Source organism: Sus scrofa, chromosome 3 (assembly GCF_000003025.6).
Source record: "Sus scrofa isolate TJ Tabasco breed Duroc chromosome 3, Sscrofa11.1, whole genome shotgun sequence".
NCBI lineage: Eukaryota > Metazoa > Chordata > Mammalia > Artiodactyla > Suidae > Sus > Sus scrofa.
In genome coordinates, this window is record NC_010445.4 from 53132693 (window position 1) to 53148458 (window position 15766).

A 15766-nucleotide genomic window follows, 5' to 3' on the forward strand; every position below is an offset into this window, starting at 1 on the left:
CCCTAGCTTGGGTACCTCCATATGCCATGGGTGGGGCACTAAAAAAAAAAATTATACTTTTCAGAGTACATAATTTCATGACAATCTCTCTATAAACTTAGAATAGCTCCTGCTCCATCACCTCCTCATCCCTCATGTAACTACTCTCCACAGACAACCTCTTTCAATCCTATTCCTTTTTTCTTTCTCTCTCTCTCTCTTTTTTTAATGGCCACATCTGCAGCATATGGAAGTTCCTGGGCCATGGATTGAATCCGAGCTGCAGTTATGATCCATGCCATAGCTGCAGCAATGCTACATCCTTAATCCACTGTGCCATAGCAGGAACTCCTACATTTCTTTTTCTAAATAATAGGCTTATGCTATAAATTCTTGATTTTTTGGTGAGGGGAGCCACGTGTACAGTGGCTTGATGTGGGATCTCAGTTTTCAGCCTGAACCTGGGATACAATGGTGAAAATGCCAAATCTTATCACTAGACCACTGTGGAACTCTCTCTCTCTCTCTTTTCTTTTTGCTTTTTAGGGCCACACTAACGCATACACCACAGCCACAGCAATGCCAGATCCTTAAGCCACTGAGTGAGTCCAGGATCAAACCTGTGTCCTTACGGACACTTGTTGGGTTTGTTTCCACTGAGCTACAACAGCAACTCCCTAATTCTTAATTTTTAAGGTAAGATATTATCAATTAACTTCCTATCATGAAAGATGAGAAGTTTTTCTACTCTCCTCTTTCCACAAAACTCTATATTGGCCCCACATTCTCTCACTATAGCCAGATTATAATATTTAGTTAAAATAAACATTCGATGATTAGGTTATTTTCATTAAATTAATACTGTTCACAGCCAAGCCATAATTATATAATTCCATCTCTCTCTTTGTAAAACTTAATCCCCCTTGTGTTAAATATTTCCTCACTTAAAAAAACTGGCTTATGAGTTCCCATCATGGCTCAGCAGTAACGAACCTGACTAGTATCCATGAGGATGCAGGTTCTACTGCTGGCCTTGCTCAGTGGGTCAAGGATCTGGCGTTGCCATGAGCTGGTTGTAGATCACAGACTACAGCTCAGATCTGGTGTTGCTGTGGCTGTGGCAGGCAGCTACAGCTCTGATTTGACTCCTAGCCTGGGAACTTTGATATGCTGTGGGTGTGGCCCTAAAAAAAAGACCAAAAAAAAAAAAAAAAAAAAGGCTTAGTTTTCTATGTATTCAATGCAAATTCTTTCTCAAATTCTCTGCCAGAGCCTTCAAGTTCCTCTCAATCAGATGATTTTCAGGTTCATAAATGCCCTGCTGCCTTTGAGAGCCTGAACCATGCAGGACTGCTGTGCTGAGACCATCTTGACCCCTCTTGGAAGAGTTCCCTTTGACTCCCCCCTGTTGAATCCTCTACTTCCTGGCTCCTATTTCTTCCCCATTTTCTTTCATTATTTCTTTCATTCTTTCTTTCTTCCTTTTTTTTTGTTTTTTGCTTTTTTTTGTTTAGGGCTGCACCTGCAACATATGGAGGTTCCCAGGCTAGGGGTTGAATTGGAGCTGTAGCTGCCAGCTTATACCACAGCCACAGCAGTGCTAGGTCTGAGCCACACCTGCGACCTACACCACAGCTCACAGCAACGCTGGATCCTTAACCTACTGAGCGAGGCCAGGGATTGAACCTGTGTCCTCATGGATCCTAGTCAGAATCATTTCTGCTGCACCACGATGGGAACTCCCTCTGCCCCCTTTTCTTGATTTTCTCCCTTCTTTCATAATCTTCAGTATTTCCTGGCAAGCAAATTTTCTGAAATACCTGAGAATGTCTTTACTGGATTAACACGTCATACTTGATTAACAGCTTGGCTGGGTATAAAATTCCTAGTCTAAATACCATTCTCTCAGATTTTTGAGACTTTATTCCACTATTAAAATTCCTAGTCTAAATATCATTTTATCATATTTTTGAAGGCTTTATTCCACTATCTTCCAGCTTCCAGTGTTGTTGAGAGGTGTAACATTGTTCTGATTTCTCATCTTTTGTTTGTGATGTTTCTACTCCTTGGAAGGTTTTAGGCTCTTTCTTTTCTCCTGGGAGCTCTAAAAGAGCAGGATGATGTACCTCTGCAAAGGTCTTTTTTTTGTTTGTTTCTTGGGCTACACCCCTTCATACCAGGTTCTCACGTCTTATCTTTCATTGAAAGGGGGACCTTTTTTTTAATATGAATGGTTGTGAAGAAGTGAAAGAGGGGGTTCATGATATATTCTAGTGAGTAACAATCAGAAATCATGTTAGGATAAGAGAAAGTACCCTACTTTGTGGGTCCAGCAGTGGCTGAATGTGCAAAGAAAACATTTTTAAGCCAAGTCCTGGGCACTCAGAAAGAACAATGTAATTTGTACCTTGGACAGATTCTAGTTTATAAATATCCTTTTAATTTATCAAAATCTTCTACTAAGAAGCTTATTATTGAAATAGAATGCAGAGTCTGTAACAACTGTAGATCAGCCATCTTTCAGAGCTAATTAGAGGGTGTTTCAAGGTTTTGTTCTTTGATTTAATACTATTAGGGTATAAATGAAAAGGCTGTCTATTTTGTGGGGGTTATTAATATAGAGTCTGTGTCTTATAAAGAAACAAACTGGTTGGAACACAGAGAAGGAATCTGGAACAGGATGTGGCTCCTTTGAACAGTTCCTAACTTCACAATTTTCCTTGGCACATGTGCAGACTCACAGACACTGCCATTTGATATGATTTTTCAGATTATACCTTTTTTTTGAAATGCAAAAAGAGTTAAGAGCATAAGATTGACTTTTCCCTCCCTAGCTCTCCTGTCTCCTTTGGCCTCATTCCTCTGCCTTGTTTCTCTGGGGAGAAGAGTCTGATTCAGGTTGAGGCTGTACACTCCCTAGGAGGGGATTTCTAAGGAGATGGACATGAGCTATATTTTGTTGGACTCTTTCCAAACGTGTTAACATTCTTTCTTTTTATTTTTTGAATTCTTTTTCTGTTACTTTTTGGCTGCAACCACAGCATGTGGAAGTCCCTGGGCCAGGGATCAAACCTGAGCCACAGCTGTAACTAGAGCCACAGCAGTGACAACAATGGATCCTTAACCTGCTGTGCCACGAGGAACTCCTTTTCTTTCTTCTTCTTCTTATATTTTTTTTGCCAAACATATTAACATTCTTTTCTTTCTTTCTTTCTTTCTTTCTTTCTTTCTTTCTTTCTTTCTTTCTTTCTTTCTTTCTTTCTTTCTTTCTCTCTTTCTTTCTTTCTTTCTTTCTCTCTTTCTTTCTCTCTTTCTCTCTTTCTTTCTTTTGGCTGCCCCATGGCACATGGAATTCCCAGGTCAGGGATCATATCCCAGCTACAGCTGTGGCAATGCTGGATCCTTTAACCCACTGTGATGGGATGGGGATTGAACCTGCATCCCAGTGCTCCAGGGACACAGCTGATCCTGGTGTACCACAGCAGGAGCTCGAAACATGTTTACATTCTTTAGATGAACTGCCCTAGACTTGAGAAGGGTCATGCATTGTCCTTACAAAGGGGGACGCCAGGATCTCCTGCTGTGCCAGTCCCTGAAGAGGGTGCTTTTAATGACAGTACTCTAAGTAAGCTACAAGTCCACAGAGTCCTGCGACTTCTGGAGGGCAGATGGTGGTTGTGGTGTTGGCAAGTAATTTACTTTGGAAAAAAAAAACTACACATAAATTTTAATCCTCATCCCAGACACAGTATCAGACATCCTAATCCTAATCACAAATACACACTCCAGGAGTGGGTAGGAAGCAGATAATCAAATGCCCACACTCCAGCTGTCTTTCTCTCCATCCACAACAGAGAATTTGTTAATTTGCCCAAAGGGGGTTATAAAAGTGATTTTATTGATGACATTTGTTTTGGAAGATGGGTTGGCTAAAATTTAGTGAGCCTTTCACCTCTCACCTCTTAGAATGGCACCTAAGGTTTGAACTGAATGGTCCTACATCCACCTTTTGACTCAGAAGGTTCTGGTTGCCTGATGCCAATCAGGATATTACTTCCAGGCTATGGTTGTGATTTTGTCTTGACATTAATATATAATGCCAGCTATGAGGAGATTTCAGGAGGTTAATGAACATGGTGTAGGCCTGTATGGGGCTTTATTTTTAATACATGTTTAGTACATGTTTGAATTTGGTCTGTGATGTATTTCCATTTAATCGAGTTACCTTTCCTAAGTGTATGGGCTAGGGGTGGGGAGAGCTATAGCCCTCACTTATTTCGACGAGTGGTGGTTACTGATATTTACCAAAAAGAACTTACTGGTTAGTATGATAACACTGACCAAAGTCTGTTGTTAATAGCATCATTTGTCCCCTTTCCTGGATTTAAAAGTGAAAAATGAGTCCAGTGGCCTCTGGCCTTGAATGGCCCCCTGTGCTGAGAGAAGTCTGTATTCATCATCTGAAAGCAGCGTCAGCAGCACAGTCAGAGAAGAGCAATGTCACAGGTGTGCTCAGGGCCGGGGTTGCATTAACCAGAGGTGATTATAACAGGGGGCATTTGAGAGTCAACACAGAGCAAGCCCTGTGGTAGGTGTGAGCCCTAGCTTACCTCATTTAGGCCTGGTAACATCTCAGTGAGACACACATATGAAGAGATTATAAAAATATATATAAAAATTATATATATAAAAAAAGACAGGAAGTTCCCTTTGTGGCTAAGCAGTTAATGAACCCAACTAGGATCCATGAGGTTGCAGGTTTGATGCCTGGCCTCACTCAGTGGGTTAAGGATCCTGCATTGCTGTGACTGTGGTGCAGGCCAGCAGCTGTAGCTCCGATTTGACCCCTAGCCTGGGAACTTTCATATGCCAAGGGTGCGGCCCTTAAAAAAAAAAAAAAAAAAAAAAAAAAAAAAAAAAAAAAAAAAAAAGAAGAAGAAGAAATTATAAGAGGTTAAGGAACTGGCCTATGGGGGAAGGAGGGAAGCAGAATTTGGAATTCAGGTCTGCTTTCTTTGAAGCTCATGGAATGTGGGGTGATGGCTCTAATTTTCATTGCAAGTAACATTAAGGAAAAAAACCGCTGTCACTCTGGCTTCCATGAATTGGCTGAAATCGACTCCAAGTGGGCAAAAATGGAGAAGGCATTGCTGTGTGATGCAGAAAAGCTTAGGAGCAAATGTTGGTTCCGCCACCTATCAGATATGTGATGTGGGTAAGTTACTAAACTTTTCTGTGTGCCGAGTTTGCTTATCTGTAAAATCGGACTGATTTTACTTTCCTTTGCAATGTACCGCGAGAAATGAGCGATATTCCTTTGAGATATCCAGCTAGTGCCATGCTAATCACGGGGGTTCTCCTGGAGTGTCCTTTCTCTGCTGGGGGACTGTCCCCTTGGTAAGATGTCAAGGCAGATACAAAATTAATTCATCTTTGCATCCCAGGAATTTCACACATCATTAGCCTGTCGAATATAATCAATGAATGTTGTTTGACATAACTGATCTACAACTTGTTCTGTGATTTATTTATTTACTTATTTTGGCTTTTTGAGGGCCACGCCTGTGGCATATGGAGGTTCCCAGGCTAGGGGTCAAATCTGAGCTGCAGCTGCCGGCCTACACCACAGCCACAGCAACACGGGATCCAAGCCTCACCTGCGACCTACACCACAGCTCACGGCAACACCAGATCCTTAACCTGCTGAGTGAGGTCAGGGACCAAACCTGTGCCCTCATAGATACTAGTCAGATTCGTTTCTGCTAAGCCACAATGGGAACTCCTTTCTGTGACTGATTTTGATCAGGCCTTTGAGCCCAATGGGTAGAAGGCAGCATTATAGCAACCTGTGGACAAGCACAGAGGGGACTTTCACTGCAGGTTACCTTTAATAGGACCCAGAATCCAGGCCCTAAGGGACAGAGCCACCCTTCACAAGATTCCTGCTATAAGAGGAAACAAAGACATAATTTGGAGAGGTCATAAAGCTAAAAATGTGACCTCAAAGCCAAGCCAACAGGAGGACTTGAAAGAGTGTTGCCCCCAAAATCAATAATTTCACAAGCATATATTGTTCAGGATTAAAAATATCAAATGAATTAAAAATTGAAAACTATTACATTTGGTAACAAGTGGAGGCTTATCGATAACACCAAGGATGATTCTATTACGGATTAAACAGCATAGTTGTGAACTGAAAACCAAAAGAGGTACTCTTAGGATTTTTCAGAGCTCCAGGTCTAAGTCTTGACAGATTCAGTTTTGTTCCCACTTCCTCTTTCAATTTCATTTTTTGACCATTGCAGGTGTGAAAAGAAGGTCAAGGGGCCCGAGAGGAGGTCAGAATGAAGCTGATAAAGTGAGAATGGGCTGCCAGGTCAGGGACATAGGAATCAGGGCTGGGGGTGTAGAAGCAGATGCAGAGCCCAGAGGCAAACTCAAGAGAAGCAATGATGATATAGGCAGACTAGACAATGAAGCTTCTCCCCACTCCTGGAGAAGAGACTTTGCTGTTTCATATAAAACCATGGCCAATTTGGTTGGCCACCTAACAAAACCCTAACCCTAATCAAGCCTTAACCCTAACCAAACCCTAACACTAACTTAAGCCTAACTGAAACCTAACCCTAACTGAACCCTAGCACTGACCTAACCCTAACCCTAAATCTGTGCAAATGGTGGTGATGAAGTTTTGAATGAGTGGAGTGCTTTTGTCTCCAAATGTCCATCATTGCACAGAGGACACACTTCTGTGCCTCTGTTCCTATGTTTTGTCAGACAGCCAATCAGAATGGAGGAGGGGCCCACAGGGGTTTTGTTGCTCTCAAAGTGGAGACATGTCCCAGATGCCAGGCCTGCCTCTCCAGATGTGCTTTGCCAAGGGTGTTAGGTTAAGGGACTAACATCTTTTCTTGAGGTCAGGGAGTCTATTAGTGGGGTGTCTGTATCCTGTATAGGGGAGCACAGTATCTTTGAGGTTCCTTTTCTCTTCTCTCTCCACTTTCCATCTTTCTACTACAATGAAATTATTTCAGCATCCTGCCAATTGTGTCCCCCCTTCTTATTGCCAAAGTATAATTTTCAAAAAGTTAAAAGCATGACTCTCATTACAAACATAAAATGAACACAGACCAACACTTTCATTCAACTCATTAATTCATGATGAAACTAATAAGATGTTAAGACCATCTCAAAGGAGAATCTGACAGAAAAAGAGGTACAGATACAGATTAATCAGGTATGCTGGAATGTATTTGCTAATAGATACAAAATTGATCAATATTCTATAGGGGGTATCTCTATAGACCTAGGTTAATTTGCATTGCTTTGGACAAGAATGGTTTGCATTACTATTCGTTTTATACAAGTCACCTTTAAAAATGTACAATTCATGGGACCTAATCAAACTTATAAACTTTTGCACAGAAAAGGAAACCATAAATAAAATGAAAATACAACCTATGGACTAGGAGGAAATATTTGCAAATGACATTACTGACAAGGGCTTAATTTCTGAAATATACAAACAGCTCATACAACTCAATAACAACAACAACAACTCAATCCAATCAAAAAATGAGCAGAAGACCTAAATAAACATTTCTCCACAGAAGACACACATGTGGCCAATAGGCACACAAAAAGATGCTCAGTATCACTAATTATTACAGAAATGCAAACCAAAACTACACTGAGGTACCACCTCACATCAGTTATTAAAAAGTCTACAAATAACAAATCCTGGAGAGGGTGTGGAGAAAAGGAAACTCTCCTCCACTGTTGGCAGGAATGCAAATTGGTGTAGCCACTATGGAAAACAGTATGGAGGTTTCTCAAAAAACTAAAAATAGAGTTGCCATGTAATCCAGCAATCCCATTCCTGGGCACATATCCCAGAATACTCTAATTCAAAAAGATACATGACCCCAATGTTCACAGCAGCACTGTTTATGGCAACCAAGACATGGAAACAAACTAAATGGCCATTGAGAGATGAATGGATAAAGATGTGGTACACACACACACACACACACACACACACACACACACACACACACTGGAATACTACTCAGCCATAAAAAAGAATGAAATAATGCCACTGGCAGCAACATGGATGAACCTAGAGATTATCATACTAAGTGACGCAAGTCAGAAAGAGAAAGACACATACCATTTGATATCACTTATATGCTGGATCTAAAAAAGTGACATAAATTAACTCAGGTACAAAACAGAAACAGACTCACCAATACAGACAACAGAATTGTGGTTGCCAAGGGGGAGGGGAGTGGGGAGGGAAGGACTGGGAATGTGGGGTTAGCCAATGCAAACTATTACATACAGAATGGATAAACTACAGGGTCCTACTGGGTAGCACAGAGAACCATATTCAATAGCCAGTAATAAACCATAATGGAAAGGAATATGAAAAAGAATATATATATATATATATATATATATATATATATATATATATCTGAATCACTTTTCTCTATAGCAGACATTAACACAATATTGTAAATCAACTATACTTCAGTAAAATAAATTTTAAAAATAAAGTATATAATTCAGTGGTTTTCCATATGTGCACAATGTTGGGCAAGTGTCACCCCACTTGCCAAAAGATTCCATCCCTCCAAAGGAAACCCTGTGCCCATGAAGCAGTTACTCTTCATTTCTCCCCTCCATCCCTCCCCTCAGCCCATGGCAGCTGCCAATTTGTTTTCCATCTCTATGGATTTGCCTATTCCGGACATTTCACATAAGTGGACTCATATAACATGCAGCTCTTTGTGTCTGCTTTTTTTCATCCTGCAGAGTGGTATTCCAGGTTCATCCATGTTGCACTGTGGCATATGCCAGCACTTCATTTGTGCCTCAAGAAGCTTCTGTTTTAAGGATTTTGTTTATCCAGTCATTAATTGTTGGACATTTGGGTTGTTTCTACTTTTTAACTATCATGAATAATGCTGCTATGAACATTCTTGTTAATTTCTGTGTGAACATAGGTTTTCACTATTTTCATTCCTTCGGGCATACACCTAGGAGTAGAATTCCTGGGTCAATAGTAACTTTACGTTTAACTTTTTGAAGAATTTTCAAACTTCTTTCCAAAGTGGCTACACCATTTACATTCTCAAGAGCAATTCATGACACTTTCAATTTCACTAACGCTTGTTATTGTCTTTTTTTTTTTTTATCTCTTTCAATTATAGTCATCCTATAGTGAGTGCAACATACTATCTCATTGTAGTTTTGATGTGTATTACTCTGATGGCTAATGATAATGAGCATCTTTTCATGGGCTATTCCCCATTTGCATATTTTATTAGGAGAAATCTCTGGCTATTTTCTTTTAATCCTCCAGTTCACCAGTGTTTTAATTTTGTGTAATTTATTATTATACCCATGTATGGAGTTCTTCATTTCAAGTAGATTAATCTTCCATTCTAGGATTTCTTTCTTTCTTTCTTTCTTTCTTTTTGTCTTTTAAGGCTGCACTGGCAGCATATGGAGGTTCCCAGGCTAGGGATCAAATCAGAGCTATAGCCGCTGGCTTACACCACAGCCACAGTTACTCGGGATCTGAGCCACATCTGCGACCTGCACCACAGCTCATGACAATGCCAGATCCTTAACCCACTGAGTGAGGCCAGGAATTGAACCCACGTGCTCATGGAAGCTAGTTGGGTTCATTAGCCATGATGGGAACTCCCATTCTAGGATTTCTATGTGACTTTCTCTCTCTCTCTCTCTCTCTCTCTCTCTCTCTCTCTATATATATATATATATATATATATATATATGTACACACACACACACACATTTTTCTAGTACTTTGCTGAAATTCTCTGTATTTTCATTTCAATTCTCAAACTGATTATTTACATATAGTCTACTCTGTATCAGGTAAATCCAGTGTCTGGTTATTCCATGCATTTGTCACTAATAGATTTTGTTCTTTTTCTCTTGATTTTTAGTTATGTGGTCTTGTTTCCTAGTATGCCTGGTAAAGTACTGATGCAGAATATGGAGGATGAAAGACCATAGGAAAAAACTGAGGCTCTGGATGATGTTATCATCTTTTGGGAGGATTTCCTTTTGCTCCTGGCAGGTAATTAGGGTTGGAGGAAATCTTATTTCAGTCAGGCATTGAGACACTTGCGGGCTGAGCAGGTCTAGTCTTTGTGAAGCCTTGTCTCTTCTACTCTGAGGATGTAACCCTTTGGGGATCCTATCTCCAATTTTTATCTCTTTGGGCCTGTAAACCTCTAGAAGCTATGCTTGGCTTCTTAGTCTCTGAGCTGCCACTTGGGAATACGCAAATACTTAGAAGGAAAGAACTTGATTATATGTCTGCTTTACCTTCCCAGATTCTTGTCCCTGCAAGGCAATGCTGCCACAGCAGTTCTCTCATGACTTGAAACAGATTAAAAAAAAAAAAAACTTTATCCAGATTTTATGGTTGTTTTCAGCAGGGGGTTTGGTCTTTAACTGCCATTACCAGAAGAAATTCCCCACACTTTTTCTTTTTCTGCTTTTTAGGGCCATACTCACAGTGGATGTAAGTTCCCAGGCTCAGGATCGAATTGATGCTGCAGCTGCTGGCCTACGCCACAGCCACAGCAATGTGGGATCCTAGCCTTGTTTTCGACCTACACCACAGCTCATGGCAACACCAGATCCTTAACCCGCTGAGCGGGGCCAGGGATCCAACCTGCATTCTCATGGATACTAGTCAGATTCATTTCCCCTGTGCCAAAATGGGAACTCCTCCCACACTTCCTTAATGTCTTGAAGATGCATGGTGGCATGGTTATGGGGTGGTGGTCCTGATGGCCAGAGCCATGGTATGATTGTGGGGTGGTGGTTGGGTAGGTTGCACACAATACATCCACTCAAATATTCTCATTTCCTAAGCCTTCATTCTGTTCTTAGTCTGTGATATGCCAGGGAAGTTTTGGCATCTCAGGCATTGTTAAAGCCAGGCTTTAATCAATTAAGGAGTCAAACTTCTGGGCCACTCCGAGGTGCTGAATTACATTACATCAGAAGTCCTGGGTGAGTGCATATATGTTCATAAATTTGGCTGAATCCAATCTTACACTTCATCCTTCTTGGTTTAACACTGCAGATTCCATTCCCATGCATGACCCTCGGCTTCCTCTCAATGCATATTGGTGAGACAGTCCAACTTCCTTGGTGTAGAATCTACCTCCACCCCAACCCACCCCCACCAGTAGAACTGGCAATTTTCTGCTGGACTTGATCAGAGTTTATTCTCGTTATGGGCCTGAGCCAATGAAGGGCTGTGTGGGTAGGTTTTGAGAACAGGCATCCACCTGGGAGGGAAAGGCCCCTGATGAAGTCCTGAAAGGCCTTCTTGTGAGTGAATGCTAATTTCCTTAAACAGAGGACAAGGGGCTGCTTCTGTAGGCAAGGGAGGCCTGGGATTTGGGAGCTCAACTTTTTTTAAAAAATTGAATATCTTAGTGTTGTTTGTTCAGTATCTCTAGAATCTGCAATCCTGCTTTATATTTGCATTTATTGAGTTCTATTTTGAATCCCCCCCTTCTTTCTTTCTCTATTGATCAGTCTTTCTAGAGACTACATTAATTTTTCAATATCCAAATTTGGATTTATTTGTTTTCTTTATTACACATTTGCTTTAATAACTTTTTTTGATAATTTTAATAATTTTGGTGATCTGTGTTCTAATTCTGTTGTTCTCTGTCTCCCATTTGAGTTTCTGCATTCAATTTCTTTTCTTCTTCTTCTTTTTTTTTTTTTTTTTGCTTTTTAGGGCTGTACCTGCAGCATAATGGAGGTTCCCAGGCTAGGGATCAAATCAGAGCTATAGCTGAATGCTTACACCACAGCTGCAACAACACTAAATCCAAGCCACGTCTGCAGCCTACACCATAGCTCACAGCAATGCCAGATCCTTAACCCACTGAGCAGGGCCGGGGATTGAATCAGAAACCTCATGGTTACTAGTCAGATTCGTTTCCGCTGCGCCACAATGGGAACTCCCAACTTTCTTTTTGGAATTGAGATATAATTGACATAAACTTAAAGTGTATGACATACTGATTTGATACATGTACAGTGCAACACAACTGCCACTGTAGCCTCAGCTAACGCCTCCATGCCATCATATAATTACCACTTGGTCTGTATCCACCCAAATATTCCTATCGCAGTCTATGGTTCCTGCTCCTTCCCTGTCACTGTCCTAATCTTAGCAAGAGAACTTGCTGAGATTGAGCACTTAAACTTTGCAACAGTTTTGTAACCTGAACAATTATATTTAGGATCTGAAGATAACCTTTGGCTGTCCTGTAGTTGTACCAGATAACAGAGTCTTTGAACTTCACCCTATCTGTATCTTGAGATGGGAATTTAAAACTACATGTTCCTCCCCTCCTTTATTTTCTTTTCCATTATGGTGTATTACAGGATATTGACTATAGCTCCCTGTGCTCTACAGTAGGACCTTGTTGTTTATCCATTCTATATATAACAGTTTGCATCTGCTTATCCCAGACTCCCAACCCATACCCCTCCCTCCTGGCAACCACAAGTCTGTTCTCTATGTCTGCAAGTCTGTTTCTGTTTTGTAAATAAGTTCATTTGTGTTATATTTTAGATTCCACACATAATTTGATCTCATATGGTATTTGTCTTTCTCTGTCTGTCTTACTTCACCTCATATGATCATCTCTAGGTTCATCCATGTTGCTGAAAATGGCATGATTTCATTATTTTTTATGGATGATTAGTATTCCATTGTGTGTGTGTGTGTGTGTGTGTGTGTGTGTGTGTGTGTGTGTGTGTGTGTGTATTTAAGTTTGGATTTTATTTTATTTTTTGGCCATGCTCTCAGCAGGCAGAAGTTCCCAGGTCGGGAATCGAATCTGCATCACAGCAGTGACCCAAGCCCACAGCAGTGACAACCCCAGATCCTTAGCCCGCCACACTACTAAGAAACTCCTATTTGTAGGGTTTTCTTCAAGATGGTCATTCCGACTGGTATGAGGTGGTACCTCACTGTAGTTTTGATTTTCATTTCTCTATAAATTAGTCATGTTGAGCATCTTTTCATGTGCTGGTTGACCATTTGTATGTCTTTTTTGGAGAAATGTCTATTTAGGTCTTCTGCTCATTTTTCAATTGGGTGGTTTGTTTTTGTTATTGAGTTGTATGAGCTGTTTGTATGCAACCGACAAGGGATTCATTTCTAAAACTTCGTGCTTATTTTAAAGAAACCAAATTCTTCAAGGCAGTCAGAAATAGCCATTTCAATCTACATTCTTTGTAATTACCACAGCTGCCATAGCAATCCAGTGCAACAGCAGCACGAACCCCCAAGCCTCGCCCTCCATTTACCCCTCACAGCATCATCTGTGTGACTTGAGCAATACTGTGGCCACTGTATGCTACCAATTACCACAGCCCTTTTGCTCCTGATGTCTGCACAAACATGTGAGCGACCCACCCAGAATTCCAGACCGAGGAACTGTGCATGCTGGGGTCACTTCTGGGATCAGTCAAGGTCTCAGCAGGAAACAGAATCCAACCCAAAATGGTTCAAGAGACTTGCTACTGAACCGGTATGGGCAAGACTGGAGTCGTTTTGCTAGGACCACCATACCAAAGTGCCTCAAACTAGGCAGCCTGACAACAGAAATGATCGTGCAGTTTGGGAAGTTTGAGATCAAGGGGTTCATAGGGCTGTTTCCTTTGGAGGGAAGGATCTGTTGCAGGCCTCTCTCCTAGCTTCTGGTATTTCTATGGCTGGGACAGCGTCACTCCCACCTTCACATGGTGTTCTCCCTGTGTGCCCGCCTGTGTCCAACGTCACCATTTTATTATTGAAAAAAAATTATTTATTTATTTACTTTTTGGCTGCACCTGCTATGTATGGAAGTTCCTGGGCCAGAGACTGAATCCAAGCTGCAGCTGCAGCAACACCAGATCCTTTAGCCCATGGCGCTGGACCAAGGATTCAACCCTCCTCTTCGCAGTGACTAGAGCTGCAGTTGGATTCTTAACCCTCTGTGCCACCAACATTCCCATTTTATAAGGACACCAGTGAAGACCTCATCGTAACTTCCTTATATCTGCAACATCCCTTTTTCCAAATAAGGTCACATTCTGAGGTATTAGGGGTCAGGACTTTAACATATGACTGTAGGGGACTTAATTCAACCGCTAACACCAACCATGAACACCCAGAGATGAGTGACGGGGGACGCTGCTACCATCTGTGCTGGATATTCTCCAGTGGCCCTTCTAGGGCCCTTCTCCAACCTTCTCCACCTTGCTCTGTGCCCAGGAGCCTGATCTCTGGCAAAGGCATCCCCTGGGCTCTCTTGCTTGCCTCTGGCTTTTACATGACTTGGTTCACAGGAGGCCTCGGAGGCACCTCAGGGGTGGAAAGATAGAGCTGACAGGGCATAGTACCCCAAAGGATCCTTCCCAGGCCCTCCCAGCTGCTTTCATAAATCGCTTGCCCTAATTTAATACCATACAGTCTATGTTTACTATTTGGCGGATGATCAGAGCTTAATGATGTTTAAAATATGGGTGAGTGTGCATGGGGACTGTTTCACTTCCAAGAACTTGTGTACATTTAGTTATAAGAGCTGACATTTATTGAGTGCTTGCGTGTGTTCTAAGGACTTGAATATCTTATAGGCTGGAGAGCACCTATAAAGGAGCTGCCATGATGATCCCGATTTTACAGCCGACTGGACTGGGGCTCCCTGAGTAACCTATCTTGCCCGAGGTCAAGGTTGTGCAGTGAACCAGTGGCAGGAACGGGGTTTGATCTAGGACAGTCTTTCTCCAGAGGTGTGCCCTCAACCACAAGGGCATATGGGTTGATCTGCTCACCGGACCTGCCGTTCCCACTTGACCCTGTGGCAAACATATTTGTTTTCCCAGCCCCAGTCAAACCACAGCTGCCCTGTGGGGCTTTGTCAATCCCCAGTGCGAGGGAACTGCGCCTTCATTCTGTGCATCCTGCTGTCCCCAGCATGACTCCCATGACACTTTGGGCCTGGTCTCTTGCTTGTGAGTCCTTTAGGACAGGGCCCATGTTCAGTCCCCTTCTCTCGGCAATTCCAGGGCCTGCAGAGAGTGGGGGGAGGGGCAGTTTCCAGCAACCATTTCTGGAAGGAATATTTTTCAGCCACCCCTGCCCACTCTCTGTACCCCTTGGGGCACCCACATCTCCCTGAGAACAGATGACTTCCTTTCTCAGTTGTGCCTCAAGGCTGTAGCTCTGGACCACACATGCCTCTGCCCCCTGGGTGGGCTGTCCTGTTCCTCCTGGGTACAGGATCTTACCTGGCTTCTTACCTGTCAGGTCAGGGCTAGGTTTCTGAGCTGATCCCTCTGATCGTCTGCAAACAAGTTCCTTGGCTTCCATTGAAGAGCTTCTGCTCAGTTCCCGGGAGGCTGGTGGGAGCTTTACTTTGCTTCCACTTTTCAGTTTTGTCCCAATTAATAGTCATGTTTTGTCCGGGGTCCTTTTGTTGAAACCCTACCGTCAGGTGGATGGAGTTTCTTTTTTTCTCTTCCTAGGATGTTGGATTTAATTGAGGAGACTGCTCATGGAGATCCCCAGCCCGTTCAGGCCAGCAGCCAAGTCAGGTCCACCACACTTTGAAGAAATATCTCATTTTTGAAACTCTGCCTCCACAATCCCTATAGTTTTTACTATCATCTCCTCCATACTTCCCAGCTTTTCACGTCTCTGGGAACCAATGTGACTGGTTTC